The sequence below is a fragment of the Eucalyptus grandis genome, chromosome 7, assembly GCF_016545825.1.
Source record: "Eucalyptus grandis isolate ANBG69807.140 chromosome 7, ASM1654582v1, whole genome shotgun sequence".
In the NCBI taxonomy this organism is placed as follows: domain Eukaryota; kingdom Viridiplantae; phylum Streptophyta; class Magnoliopsida; order Myrtales; family Myrtaceae; genus Eucalyptus; species Eucalyptus grandis.
Genome location: NC_052618.1, coordinates 18,001,232 through 18,017,834, shown reverse-complemented (window position 1 = coordinate 18,017,834; position 16,603 = coordinate 18,001,232).

Below are 16,603 nucleotides of genomic sequence, written 5' to 3'. Positions count from 1 at the left end.
CGTTAGTATCACCCTATATATAGAGTTCTATCTCTCAAACCCTTCGCACTAAAATAAATTAATAATAGAAAGTGGAGTTAATAACACAAAAAATCCAGACTAATACACACATAACAAATTTATCCCCAACTAATTTTTTTACCAAGAAAAATCCTAAACTTATACACTTATGACAAATTTACACCAAACTAATATTTTGACTATTGAAAATCTTAAATCAGTACACATATGAAAATTTTACTCTAATTATTTTTTTTTACCACGAAAAATCCCAAAAGGGTATACCCGTGATAAGTTTACCATTCATTAACTTCCGTTAAATTTTACTATTAAATTTGTTGATATGGATTAGACATGGTGATGTGGTAAGTTCATGTGGAAATCCATAGGGTTAATATCAAGAAAAACACCAAATTTTTCACATGTGTACTATTAAATTTGTCATAGGCATAGTTTGGGGTTTTCGTGATATTTATTCTACCATGCCACATCACCATGTGTCCTTGACGTCAGCAAATTTAGCGGTAGAATTTGACGGAAGCTAATGAAGGGTAAATTTATCACAAATGTACAAATTTGAGGTTTTCCATAGTAAAAAAAAATTAGTTTTTATTAAATTTATTACGTGTATATTAGTTTGGGCTTTTTTATTATCAAAAAAATTAGCTTGGAATAGATTTATCATGGGTCTACCAGTTTGAGATTTTTCATGGTATTAACCGTAAAATATCTTACCAAATAATATAATAGTTTGTACAGGTCATAACAAGTGACATGCCCCTGAGTTTCATGCCAAAAGAGGAGTTATAGATGGTTTCATCTTCCCCGGTACCATGCATGTACACAACACCACTTGCGTACTCGCTAAAGGGGTCACAAGAACTAGGCCTGAAGGAAGTAGACATACGTACAACACCACCTGCATACTTGGAGAGAAGAACACCCCATATGCCACAACTTGGTATGAGGGATATATAAGTGCCAAAACTTCCAAAAGGTACACTTAAATGCTAACTTCGGCGAAACTTATTGGAAATCCGACGTTGTGTTATTTTAATAATAAAACCAGTAACGTGGCTTGACAGAATGTCCACCTAGCAATTCTTGTCTAAAACAACATTGTCCTCCATCTTGCCCCCAATTAAAAAAAGCCCTAAAACGATATTGTCCACTTCCGTCATTGCCCATCACCGAAGGGGCCAACGACCCCCACCAGGCTAGGACGAGGGCACCCAACTCTAGGTAACACCGGCCCTCACCTAAGGCCGGCGACCATCGCTTGACCAAGGTGAGGCCTTGCTAGCACCAAACGAGGGTCAATGACCCTCGATAGCCTCAAGTGAGGACAACACCGACGCTCGCTCAAGGCTAGCGAGGCTCACTGGATCTAGGTGAGGGGTCACCCTTTTGCCCAAATCTAGGCAAGCTCTGGTGACCCCAAGCACTGGCTTGCCTAGATTTGGGTGCCCGAGCCGAGCCCGAGCCCGAGCCTAGCAAGGGTCATCAACGTTTGTGTAGGCCCACATCAATTGCCAACCCTTCCAATGATGGTAGCGGCAGAAGCACCCACTGACAAGCCTTACCATTTTCTCTCTTTTTTTACAATTTTTTTAAATAAACTTTAGCTTTTCTTTCCAGTTTTTAATCTGATATTAAAAAAATTGAATAAAACTAATCTTATTTGGCGATGAATGACGAGATGCATAAACATCCACACTCCTTCACTTGCATCGGGACATGAAGACTTCACTCCTTTCTCCCCGATCTCCCCTTTGTTTTCATGCCTACGGGTGGAAAGAGTATTCCTCATGTTCTCCTTCTTCTCTTCTTTCTTCTTGGTCTTTCCTCCTCTGTTTCTTTCAGCTTCTAAGTGGAACAGAGACTTAAACTGGTGATGTCTTCCTCATCATCTTCATCCTCAACAAGGAGAGCTCTTCTTCTCTTGGATGGAGCAACCATGGGCTCCTTCCCTTTTCTTTGCAGAAGATATTTTATGAGATTTGCAGAGTCTTCTCCTTGAATTTCTCCAACTCCTTTTTCAGTTCTTTCAGACGCATTTTGGTAACCATTTTCAGACCTACCAATATTATGCATGGTCGAACACAAAAGATTTGTGAAGGCTGAATATTCGAATGTACATTGGGTATCTATACATTGAAACATTGAGGGAGAGAAAACCTTTTTCCAAAAAGAATGGCATACATCAGCTTAGCCTCTCAACTTGAGACATCGAGTCCCAGTTGATTTCGGTTGGAGGCAATTAATCACAATCTTGTGAAGCAAGATCAATCTGTTCTCCCGTCCTTCACTAAGCAATGGAAACTTTGATTGTTTTGATATCTTCCTCTTTCAATTCTAACACATCTGCAGCATATTCATATCCACAACACAGTCTTGGTCTTTAATTTGAAAGAGAATCTATTCGCATCCTTAGATTTGAATAGAAATATGCAGTTAATTCGGCATACGCAGAGTCGAGCAGAACTTTTCAAGTTGAAGATAACTGAACTTTTCCCTCAAGTTCACATTCACTGCATCTAGAAAATCAAAATCCCACTTTCCTAGGGTTTATTACCCCACGCTTAAGCAATTTCAGTACGGATCCTTTTGCTCCTTTGATCTGAACAAATCTCCCATTCTTCCTTGATTTTCAACCCATGACACCCATTTTCGGTTGAAATTGGTAATATAATTTATCATCATCATTCCCATCTGAGATTCGGCCCCGATCACGAGGATCACTTGGGATAAATCACAAAGACGATATAACTAGTAAATATAAGCGGACTTTGAACTCAGTGGAGTCACTTCATCTAAGATCGAAGTGCGTAGGCCCCTCACTCATCCGCCGTGGTCCTCGCTTGCGATTCGAGGTTGACACGATTTTGGGAAGATTCCTTGAAGGAAGATGACAACTTTTTGAGGATTGAGCGAAGAAGACAACGAAATGGAGGATCGATGCTTTTCTAGGTTTTTTTGAGAGAAAGTGAAGGAATTGCACGATCGGTTAAAAAAAGAAGGGTAAACGAACCGTCACAAATGAAATAAAAATATGCCTTTTCAAATAACTTTGTCTTTTTTTCCTAAAAATAGCTGCCATGCAAGTCAATTAAATATAGCAACAATTTAAACACGATCGGGATCGTACCTTTTCAAGATGAGATTCAAGGGAGAAAAAGATTTTCTCTGTCTTTGGATAAAGTCTTGTACACAGTCCGAAAGTCTTTATAAGAGTCTGGACCCGTATAGACTGTGAATATATCAGCCGGTTGATTCTTTGAGTCAACAAATTGAATTGAGACAATTTTGAACATCATCTCTAATAAAGTGATGTCAAATCTCTATATGCTTTCTTGAGTGGAGAATTGGATTTTTGGTGAAAGCGCTTTGGTGTTTCATGATTAATCTCCGTGCATGAGTCTTCAAAAAGTCTCTTGGCTGTTGTTGTATCCATAAAATTTGTTGATTTAAAGTCTCATCATAGTCTATTCCTTCTTCTTGCGTATATCCTTGGCCAATCGACTTTTCCTTTCTCATTCATCTTGTTTGAACACCCATTTAGCTCCAAAAATTTTACCTTTTTGTTTGAACAGTCGAGATGGAGTTGTAATCACGGACTCTTCTTGATGAGTCGACTTGATTCAAGTCTTGAAATTTGACATTCATTGACTCCTCCTGCCAGGCTCTTCTTTTCTAGACTCCCATGTGGATAAAAAATCTTTTGCATTTTTCAATATAAAACATTTGCAACCAAATACATGAAAGTATGAAACAAGATTATCTTTGAAATGCCACATCATTTCTTTCTATTAAAGAGTTCTAGCCAAAAACAACTCCACGTCAGCTATTTGGCTGGAAATTCTCAAAATTTTCCATTAGCAAAGTGTTCATTTCTTCTCTAATGTTGACATTTAAGTGTACATTTTAGAAATTTTTTTGCACTTGCGTTCCCGATTCATTTGGTTTCACATCAGGAAGATAGATGTTTCCATGTTATAGCACTTGGGGTGTTCTTCTCCCTGCAGTCCTTCCACTTGCTTATTGTGAGATTTCCAATTTTCAAGTTCCAAAGACTTCCTTTGATGAAGTAACTGAAACTATATTAGATCAAAAAAACAATATTACTATCAGTACCAGAGGTTTTTAAATGCAACCTTCCAATGATGGTAGCGGCAGAAGCACCCACTGACAAGCCTTACCATTTTCTCTCTTTTTTTACAATTTTTTTAAATAAACTTTAGCTTTTCTTTCCAGTTTTTAATCTGATATTAAAAAAATTGAATAAAACTACCATGTGGATAAAAAATTTTAGAAGAAATGCCACATCATTTAAAATTCTCACCGAAAAAAGCCACGTCAGCTATTTGGCTGGAAATTCTCACCATTAGCAAAGTGTTCATTTCTTCTCTAATGTTGACATTTAAGTGTACATTTTAGAAATTTTTGCACTTGCGTTCCCTATGCCAAGTTATAGCACTTGGGGTGTTCTTCTCCCTGCACACTTGCAATAAGAGACTGATGAAGTAACTACTATATTAGATCAAAAACAATATTACTATCAGTACTTGATTTAAATGCAACAAATCGATTATCTCACTTAAATCTAATGGTGGCCTACCGTTAGGGTTGACGCAGTCGGCTACGGCATCAAAGGAACTCTAGTTTAGGAACTAGAGATGAAAGTTAGAAGAGCAGCAAAGCAAATCATATAAGGAACACTAATCAAAATAAACGACTGAGAGCACGGATGGCAAAATATTTGCGTTGATTGGAGCAGTTACAAGCAATAACCCATTCGTCATGCTCATCAAAATCTGCTAATCTTGTTCCACAAAACAGGAAGTGACCCTCAGATGAAAAAGCAAGCTTTTTCTTGAGCATCATCATTCCACAACTTGATTTATTCAGGTAAAGTCGCGAACATGCCTCAATGGAGTTTGCACCGGATGCAATAAGCACTAGCAGTACAATACTTTCAGACATAGATCAATGTCAACGTTTGACGACAACTGATCCTGAACAATCTGAGGTTGCACAAGCTGTTCTCACTGGTCATTGGTTTTCGTTTGGCTGACTATGATTGTGCAAGGAAAACAAGGGAATGCACCATTGGTATACCCAAGTAAGTCATATCCAATCAACTAAGTATCAAGCTGGGCATGCCTGGATTAAAATCCAGAAGCCATAAGCCCAGGTGGTAATTGGTAGAAGCATTCATCATGATGAGATTTTTGGTGTAAGGATTGATTATAAATGTTTACTCGTTTTTGGCTATGATAGAGCGGGAGCAAGAAAAATTGATTGGTGTAGCGGAAGCACTAAGCCTCAGATATAATAAAGGGTTCTGGATTCTTTACCAGATGCAATAACAAATCTCATTTCTTCTAGTCTCTCTGGAGACATTAAACAAAAGTCGGAGTACTGATCTCTCCCTCTGTTAGAATATAGACCAAATTCAAGTCGGTTGTGTAATCAAGAAACCGCAAAGGAGTATCTTTTTGAAAACTTGATGAACTTTTCGAGTACCGAAGTTTTTTTGTTCCTGCTTTTAGCCTAAATGGTAGAAGGATTCCGATTTAGTGAACCAGAGGCCATGTAGTAACGTCAGATTGGTTTTCGATCTAACAAACGAGTATAGAAATCCAATGATTCCCGCAGCTTGTATTGCGGGACCATATGCCCCACTCCCTGTATTTTATCCATGGAGAATAAGTAAATATTATCAGCATTGTTCTATCGCATTATGCCACATTCCAATTTGTTTTGACAGAGCAAACAAAATATGCAAGAAATAGCACGCTCATCATGATAATGTCGTGACCTCGTTCTAGTCTTTTCGTGTAAAGAATTCTGAGTCTCAAGATATGATCAGTAACAAAGTTCATTGGCTCCTGACCTTGAGAGGTAGGTATGTGAGGTTGTGGTCGTACCCTTGCAGATACCAGAAACAAGTTGGAAAAGCTTGTACGCTTAGAGGAGTTATAGCGTAATCACCCACAATGGCATTGCATAGTAATTTGAATTTACGGACGCACTTAAAACCAACGGAAAATGAAGGAACAGAGGGTTTGTGCATCACTCCGCCTACAAGTGAGCGATTTAGACATTTCTGCTCTTTGACTATGAATACTAGTCAGTAAGATCATACCTGGCAAGTGCTAAGCATTTCTGCCAACGATGGGATGAAGTAAGAACTTATCTCGCCATTTGCTCGTTGGAGATCTACGACCTGCCTTCATCGACAATTTTGTATCCAAGCTTAACTCTTCAAAAGTTGGGTACCATGTGGGCTGCTGAACTAGTCTCTAAAACAATAAACAATCTATTAATTACCGTAGTTACACCAAAATGTCTACCATCCAGTCAAAAACTACTTTGCTACGTACCAATCTCAATCAACATAAAACATAAAACATAAACCATCTAAACTGCACCAGCTCAAATCCTACAAGTTTCACTAAATTAGTCAATATTATCATCCTAAACAATTGCTACAACTCCACATATGAACTGTTGTACTTAATTAGTACGTCCATGATGGGGTGCAATGAGAGCGCACCGTTTTGTCTTAATACGCTACGATGGAAAGACACCATTTGAAATGGCATGAATGAATCATATAAAGTTCTTCTAAAGATAACCATTTAGACGGTTGGAAGAACGTACGTTCAAAAAGAGAGTTCTCATTTTCTTGTCTTTTTTCCATCAAAGAAAAGAAGGCGTTTCATGTCTCCTTTACGAGAACAATTAGTATTTACGTTGTGAAAATTGAATGCTTTCCTCGTGATTGCATTCAGACCAACGTGAAGTATTTTTATTCGTGATTCATCCACAATTCAACATTCGTTCCTGGGTAAATTGTTGATTGTGCATCGGATAGAGGTAAGTCGTCTTTCGCCGACTTTCTTCCTACATTAGTATTAGAGTCCGGTCATGATTTCTACTTTATTTTCATCGAATTTTCTCGTTTACCACTTGATATCGAGATCAAGAGATTGAATTCTACATTGTCTGGATGTTTATTGCTCAAAAATGCAATATGAATCGTCGAAAACAAATCGAAGGGAATAACAGGTTTGTGGTCGCGTATATCCGTATGGTTTTGGCCATTTTTTTGGAATATTTCTTCGGCTAAAATAAATTTTTAAATATACAAGGTGAAAGTACATGTCGAGACGAGTCCAACAATGGGCCGAGCGCCACCGGAGGACGCCAGACATGCCCACACATGCGGCTAGAAGCTGCTGTGCATGGGCGCCACGCACCTGACGCACTAAGCACACCAGCATGTGAGCGTCACGCACACGTGAGCAAACCAACGCATGTTGACGTCATTCAATGGTCGGTAACCGCCAATAACGGCATCACCGGCAACGATTGGCCGGCCATTCGTCGGCAAGAGACCCAACCCACAACTTGACCCGAAGCTTGACCCGTGGCCCTACCCGAGCCCAACTCCACTGTTGATCGATCAAAGCGGTCAAACCGATCAACCGATCCAACGGTCAAACCAATCACCGGTTGCACCAGTCGGACCGGCCAGGAGCTTTTTAGGCTCTCTAGCGCATGCACCACATGCGCCGCACACTCAGGCGGCATGTGTGGGCGTGTGAGATGTCGGATTGGAGCATGATCGGCGGCATTTGGTTTGTATGGATGTTCTCTATACTATGGTATAATTATTTTATATTTTTTAGTTTTATAAATGTATAAAATTGTGTACGGAACCCTAAGTATACGTATTTTTAGGGTATAAATGCATAGTCTATTCATTTTTTAGCTTGTATTTTCTTATGTTTTAGGAAATACAGTAGCTAGCCTATATGAAAATGATGTCATATATGTTGTGTAGAACTTGGTTCGATGATAGCATATATATAGTTCAATATACTTGCAATTTTCTAGTTCTAAGAAAATTTGAACAATAGTAGGAAATCCTTATTTTTCCGTTACATGTTGAATTGCGGTTTTGATTGTAGTTGCAGCATGATTGTTTTTTGTATGTTAGTTCACATCATACTATGCTTTTGTCTTAATGAAAAAAAATAGAAAATACATGAGGGAAAGTTATTAAGAGATTTTAATGCAATGGACTTGAGAATTCGACTATAAGTCGACTGCTCGACTGTGCTAGTCTGCAAGAGTCATAACGGCATTATCAAAATCAATCAGAGTTAGGGAAATGTCGATTCGACTGAGATGTGTGATTAAAGTGTGGATGATTCCACCTGATTGCAAAATTCTCGTCGATCGGCACTAGACCGATTTTCTGTCGTTTTGGGTAGCATGTGCCTGTAATTGAAATCTTGATATTTTCATGACCACCGAGAGTCATCAATGCATCAAGTGAGTTCATCGTGGCTCGAAGAAAATCAACTACGGATCATTTGTACTAAAAATCTCTAAAAACTACCCGGTAGTCTAGGTCACGCTAAAAACGCACCGAACAGAAATTAACCGCGAATTCAAGTCCGATTTCAAAAATCGAAGATTTTATCATGTCACAATAAATTCAAAATATTTTTCTAAAACCCGAGACTTTTTGGGAAAAAGTCGGCATAGGACCGTTTTTGTTCAAGAAAAGGCCGAGATCATTTTTGATCGCGTATTTGGAATGCAAGATGGATTCATAGGTGATGAAAAATATTAATTGGAGCATTGAGATGTCAATTGAATTTATAAAGGTCATATGATATTGAATTAAAGGGGATAAGTACACTAATTGTGCCATAAGTTGTGTATGGTGCTCACTTTGGTGCCAAAAGTTTCATCGGATCATTTAAGTGCAAAAATTTTGAAAACGCTCACTTTGGTACCAACGCCGATCGATCGACCGGAAATCTGACATGGCCTTTTTTTATTAATTTTTTATGCTGATGTGCTCGTCGGAGTTTCCATTAGATCACTTAGGCCTTCAAACGACATCGTTTTAGCATCCTAACACCAAAACGACGATGTTTTGTGTCTTTCCCCCAAATTCAAAACCCTTCCCAAACAGCCATTTTATTGTCTTCTTCCTCGAACAAATCCAGCAACACCAACAGCACCAAATCAACAAACCAGCAACACCAGCAACACCAGTAATTTTCCAGAAAAGAAACCACGCATTCACCTCCGCCCTCCCCAGTAGTTTTCCCCATTTTCAATCACCTTATCAACCTTTCAAATTCCTAAATCTCAGCCTCACCACCTTTTTCCCAAGAAATATCGTTGGGTGCAGAGGAAACGCGAACTCGAAGAATCCCCAGAAGCACAAACGATCCGGCCAATGGTAGCCGTGAAGATCTGGAACTCCACCGGAGGTTGTCGGCAAAGCCAGCTGCTACAAAGGCGACGGCCGTGGCCCCTCCATCCCCTTGTCCGCCCTCATCATCGACACCTCCCTCTTTCTCGGGATTTTCTGTTCGTTTTTCTTTTCTTTCTTTCTTTTGTCTTGCTGTGGCAAGCAACTACAATGGAGGTTGAGGGATGGCGGCTGAGCGACGGTGGCCGAGGGACGGCGGCCAAGTGATGGTGGCTGAGGGACAGCGGCCGAGCGATGGTGGACGAGCAATGGTGGACAAAAAAACCCTAATTTCAATCTCCAAATAAAATTAACAAAACGGCGTCGTTTTTGTAAGGCTATCCACGTAGGACGGCAAAATGACGTAGTTTTCTTAAAAAAGACGGAAAACGATGCCGTTTAAAAGACTCCATGATTTTTTTTTTAAATATAAAAGCCACGTAATCATTTTAGCCGGAATCTGTCGTCGGTGGACCAAAGTAATCGTTTTTCCTCCGATTTGGCACTTAAGTGATCCGGCGGAAACTTTTGGCACCAAAGTGAACACCGTACACAATTTATGGCACCATTAGTATACTTATCCCGAATTAAAGATGAAACCAAGACCAATTGAAGCCAAAGCTCCTCAAATTCATGTGCCCCCTTCCCCTGGCCATTTTTGGACCAATTCAAGGTTGTGGGGGGAAGCCTTGGTGGCTCATGGACAGCCAAGGAAGATGTTTTGGCTGAGGAAAAGTCCAAGCAGGACAACCTTGTGGAAAATGAAGGCAAGGTGGCCCTTACCTCATCTCTTCCCTCTTATCCTCTTATCCTCTTATCCTCTTCCCCTTGGCCGGCCAAAACCCTCTCCATCTCCCTCCTCTCACCTTGTTCGAACCCCACCAGCAGCCAAGGAATTCGCTAGAGCAGCCACACCACTGTTAGACTGTTTTCCTCCTCTATTTTCACTTCTTCTAGTTTCTGCTCTAGCCAACCTTTCGCCAAAGATCCAAGTAAAAAGTTCACTTCACGAATGAATCAGTGAATGAGCCACCCATCGCCATGACAAGGACATCCAAACCGTTCCATCAAGCCTGACCTCACCCCAAACGGAGCCGCTGGCCATTCAATACACGGGCATGAAGTTACCGGTCGCCGAACCGTCTAAAGCCTTGCCGAGTGAATTGTTTCATGTTTTTCGCGAGTTTCTCCCAATTCTGACCCTTCCTTTGCCCATTCCAACTACCAGCACATCGCCCCTTGACCCCAGGAGCCATTGGTTGCCAACCACCCACTCACCAGAGCTCCAATCAACCCGTTTCTTTGCCATTCGGCCACCGATTGTCTCGCCAAGCCTTCTATCAATCTTGCTTTGCCTAACCAAGCTTGTTTCTTCTCTATTTTAGCAAGATCATAATAGAAGTTTTATGGGTTTCACAGCGGTTGTTAGGCCCGTTTTGAGATGCTTCCGGGCCTCAAAACCTAGGCCCGCTTTGAGAAAAAAAATGTCCCCCACGACGTTCCCGTCAGTTTGATCCGACCCGCACATTAATCAAGTGAGTTTTGTTCAATAATCCCTTATTAGTATGCTAATAATGCTTATGGATTGATTAAATTTAATTAAGTGCACTTAGGTGGACATATTAGATTATAGTAATTAAATTAGAGATTATTGATGCATGTTAGGCAAATGGTTAGTTTAGTTAGCAAGGAAATAGGTCCTAATGTTTATTGAATGAGTCTCGGTAATTTTCCAGGCTCGTATCGGCTTCCAATTAGGCTATAATGGGCATAAGTTGGATTTATTGCATTTATTTAATATTGTTTGTATTTATTTATTTATTTATTTATTTATTTTCTGGAAATTAAGGTGGGATAGTCGACAACCAAAATTTTATGCTAATTATCGTGCTATAGTCTGTTTATTTATTTGAGTGTTAAATCATGCTAAATTAATTTAATTTTGATTTTAGGATTTTATTCATAAATTAATCAATTTTGGTAAGTGATTAGAAATTAACTGAGCGTCGGTTTACAATGCCAAAAGTATGTTATGGGTTGTTGAAAATGGTGGGATTTAGGAAAAGTGAAATTGTTATATTTTGGCTAAGGCCAACTTTATACCCACACACGGCTATTTTAATGGGTATAATAGAATGTGAGAAAAAATGCCATACTACATCATCTCGATAGCTAAAGATGTCATCTCAAAGAAAGAAATCATATTTTGTTGGCTCAGCAATTCGATATATCACCTTAGAGAAAGCACGTGGGCTGGGTGATTAGGCAGGTCATCTTGGAGAATGCACGTGAGCTCGATGACTAAGTATGTTAACCTGGAGAATAAACGTGGGCTCGGTGACTAAGTATGTTAACCTGGAGAATGCACGTGGGCTCGCTGACTAGATATACCATCTTGGAGAATGCACGTGGGCTCGGTGATTATGTATGTCAACCTAGAGAATGCATGTGAGCTCGGTGACTAAGTATGTTAACCTGGAAAATGCACGTGGGCTCAATGAATAGATATACCATCTTGGAGAGTAGATGTTATTAAATGTACCAACCAATGGAAGGTCGTGGTGACATGTAATCGACTAAGTCGATTGATCGATAGTTCAATTTGATTGATATAATGTGATGTGATCGTGTATATTTGATATATATACTGACTTGTAGGAAGGAACTGAGGTCAAGGTAAGTCCTCTGACTCATGTTGCGCTTAGGCAACTTCTTAAGTGTATTGGCTTCCCAATCGGGTCTTAAGAGGTAGAATTTGCTGAGACGTGGTCTCATTGGTTATTGAATAATCATTTTCAGGTCCTTAGATGGTTGTGGTGAAGGACCGGAGGCCTAAAGTGTAGAAGGTGAAGCCTGAAGAATTGACGATCCTATTAGACTAGTTAGTCATAGGACAATTCTCTTTTGATGGGAGTTGATTCCCTTTTGCATACCTCGTTTTATGAACTTGTGCTTTAAAACCTAACTTAACAATTCGCCTTGTATATATTTGCACTATGGTTTGCAATGTATATAAGGGTGGTTGTTTTTAGAGTTGAAATTTGAAATCTTACTTTCCTATCCCATTGCTTTATTGTCTTGAGATTTTATATGCTTCCGCATGCGTATTAAAATGGAAATGTCGGCAATGCGTCCTGAGACATCGTCTATTTAATCGACCAAAGTGAGGGATGGGTGTGTGCCCAAGAAGCGGGGCATGACAATAATTATTTTTTTTAGTGGAAATTTGTAGGTTGGTAGAATTCAAATGAGTTCTCACCTAGAACTTGAAATTTGCACAAATTAAACTAATTAATTATAATAGAACAATCATACATAGGAGTTGATTGAGAATATAATGAACTTTTGTTTCTTCTTTTGTTGAATTATCATTAATTTAGTTTGTCTTTGTTGCAAATTAAATATATGTGTTAATCTGAAAAGTGTGTTAGTATTGATTATGCATTTATCTTGTCAATGTGTTATAGCAATTGATTATGACTTTGGCATCCAAAACCATTGTGGCTGACCTCAATAAGGGTGAAAAGTTTAACGGTGACAATTATGATATTTGGCACCGTAAGGTTCAATACATCCTTGAAGAGTAAAAGGTTTTGAAAACCCTCAACCACACCATGGATGAACCTAAGCATGAAACTCCAGCTCAACACATGAGAGATCTAGAAGCTTATCAAGCTTGGATGAAGAAAATAGCATTGCTCGCATCATGTTGCTGAGCTGTATGCAAGATGTGACATCTTAAATTTCTGACTCTGTATTCGATTGAATATGTTTGGCTTTTCATTGATGCGCCTATAGCATTTTTCTCTAAGTTGGCCACTCACGAGATAACTAGTATATATAGTGCAACTGTTAAAGGATTTTAATGCAATATATTTGAGAATTCAATCAAGAATCGATTGCTCAACCGTACTAATTTGCATGGGTCATTACCGCACTGTTAAAATCGATTAGAGATCAAAGATAGGTCAATTCAACTGAGATATGTGATTAAAGTGTGGGTGATTCCACCTATTTGCAAAATTCTTGTCGAACAAAGCTAAACTGATTCTTCTGTCATTTATGTACCCTGTGCCCATATTTGAAATCTTGATATTTTCACGACAACCGAGAGTCGCCAATGGGTCGAAGATGTACAATGTGGCATGAAAATAATCGATCACGGGTCAAATGCATTAAAATTCTTGAAAGCTACCCGGTAGACTAAGTCACGCTAAAATCGTGCCCGGTTGAAATTAACTGCAAATTTAAACCCGAGAGTTCTATCATGTCACAATTCATTTTAGAAATGTTGACTCATCCTCCGAAGATTTTTCTGCAAACTCAAGTTTTAGGCAAAAAATTCAAAGTAATGTTATTTTGGACCGGGAAATTCGATGGACCATTTTTGGTCACATTTTTTGCCATCAAGTTTGTTCAATTGACGATGAAAAATCATAAGATGGGCGAGGACACCTTGGATAAACTTATGGGCTTCAATTTGACTCAATTGGAAGATGAATTGAATGAAATTGATGAGGCAAATGTCCAAATTCATAGCCAGGGGGCAACCTTTTGGACCATTTGATAAGCTTGTTGGGGAAGATTGAGGGAGGAAATTGGCTGAGCATGTGGGCTGGTCATGGTGGGGGCATGTGATGAGTAATTTTGGATAGAATGGTGGACTTTGGAGGCTTTTGGGACCCTCCATCTTCAACACCCACCTTCTTCTTCCTCTTCTCCCCAATGTACTAATTGTAGAGGCTTTGGAAAAGCTTGAGAGAACCAGAAAACTAGAGGAGCCAGCAGCATCCATCGATGTCCCCATTTGCCCACCGAAGCAGCACCACTGTCACGCCTAAGCCCACACGACTCCAGCCGTGCCGTCCCTGCTCGCACGCTGTCCCCCAAGGCTACTCGCCGTCCGTTAGGGCTACTCCACCGCCACCTACTATCATCGCCAAGTCCCTCCACCGCCCGTCCAAGCCACCTAGTCCACCTTCTCACCATTCCAGCCCATTTTGGCCATGAAGCCCCTTCGATTCAGCCTTGGACAGAAGCAGAAGTTCCAGCAAGAACTTAAGCTTCTAGGCCCATTTTAAGGCTCATCCGAATCTCGTTTGGTGTCACCGTGAGCTCGAGTTTCACTCACCATCACGTTGCCATCGCCCTGGACTCACCGGCCCACTAAACCAGTGAGTTTACTCACTAGACCTTGCTTATGAGGTTAATTATGCTTGAGGATTAATTAGATTAGCTTAAGAATGAATTAGTGATAATATAGAATGGTTATATTAGCCTTAAAATTGATTATTATTGATCTAATTAGTGAGATTAGCACTAATTATGACGGATTAGTCCAAATCAGTGGACTTCTTGCAATTCGGATTTCTAGACCCTCGTCGTTTGCCTTTTTTCGAATCAAAATGTGTTAAGATTTTGAAATTGATTCCTTCTTAAGAAATGTATTGGACATCTTCAACTATAACATATTTTTTTCTCAAGATTTTAGGGATTTAAAATAAGGAGATATCAGCTCCGTCATTTGCAAACAGAATCTCAAACTGTGTTGGAATTTGTGACCTATAAGAATTCTAGGGATTTTAATTAACTCTTAGGGTTCAAATTTCAACATAATTTCTTCACAAAATTTTTTTTCACATCTTCTAGTTTAACATATTCAAATGGAATAAGTGTTGGGTCTCGAACCAAACTGATTTCGGAAAACAGACTTTCTAGAAATGGACACAGTTTATGTACTAGATTGAGTGATTTACTAAGCTTAATCCAGAAAGATCTGGGTTAAGGTGTCTTCATGCAAAATTTTCATTTATGTGTCATTTACAACATATTAAAATTTGGAAATTTTCCAAAATTATTTGATTATATTTATGGATTTAAAATCAAAGACACGCCAGTGAACTATTTCTACCGGTTATGACCGGTAATAGCTTGTGATAGTTTTTGATGCTTTGCTTGCTAGAAATTGCATATTTGGTGATGTGGTTGACCTGTGATATGCTTGAAAATTGTGCCCAATGAGATGTGAATGGTTGTGCTATGGTAATGGTTTATGGTCATGGCAAAGGATGGCCATTGATGGGGGATATATGATTTTAATTGCTTAATTGTGCAATTTGTTGATAATTTATGTAATTAAGTGTGAAGCATAGTGTTCTTGGCCAAATATAAGTATGCGTGTATGGGTTGTAAGCAAGTAAATGACAAAGTACTACACGATGGCGAGACTTTGTGTGGGTCACCTCTAGAGCATTATACTATTATTTATTGTAGACAATGGCTAAATGTTACATGACGACTTGAGTCGCATGAGGACTACCTCTAGAGCCTTGCAATTTTGTCATGCTTAGTTAAGGCCTAAATGTTACATGACACTTGAGTCGCATGAGAATTACCTCTAGAGCTTTGCAGTATTGTCATGCATAATGAATGACTAAGTACTACACGAGGACAAAACTTCATGTAGGTCACCTCTCAAGCCTTATACTATTGTTATATGTGGTCAGGACTAAGTACTACACAAGGATGAAATCTAGTGTGAGTCACCTCTAAAGCCTTATATTATCGCTTATTGTAATCAAGGGCTAAGTTTTTACATGGTGACTTGAGTCTTGAGTTTGTTTATTGAGTCTAATATTGAGTTGGAGTTTGATTTTTTGTGAGTTGAATATCAGGTGTGAATTGAACCATCGATATGAGTTACCCGCGCCTGATTATAGGATGAAATTATGTGGCACGATATGAGATTTGTCATAACGATTTGGCATTATAATCAGGACTCCTGTGTTGATTGATTTGATAGTGAGATGCTCCAATTGATGAGTGCATTGATTTTATGTATATGTTTTACGAACTGTACTAATGTGCAGGAAGGAACTGAGGTGAGGTGAGTCTCATTGGTTGTGTGTGTAGGCTGCCTTTAGGTGTATTATCTTCTTAATCAGGGTTTAGGGCGTGAACTCGCTGAGATTTATATCTCACCACGTCATGAGTTACCATTTTCAAGTCCCTAGTGTGAAGAACCCGAATCTTGAGACGGAAGGGTCAGGAGCATAGGTTACAATTTTTATCGAACACCGAGGGATGTACATGCGCTCGAGGTTCGGGGCGTGACATAAGATGATCTCATGTGTGAGTTTGAAAGTTATGATAGGACTCAAACTATGTGGATTGCCTTAAAAGATAAGTTTGGGAGTATATCTGCTACTAAGTTGAGAAGACTCACACAAAGTTTGACACATACTGAAAGCACCAAAATGTAATGATGAGACAGCATCTTCGGGAGATGTCAAACATGATTCGTGAGCTGAAGTCGGTAAG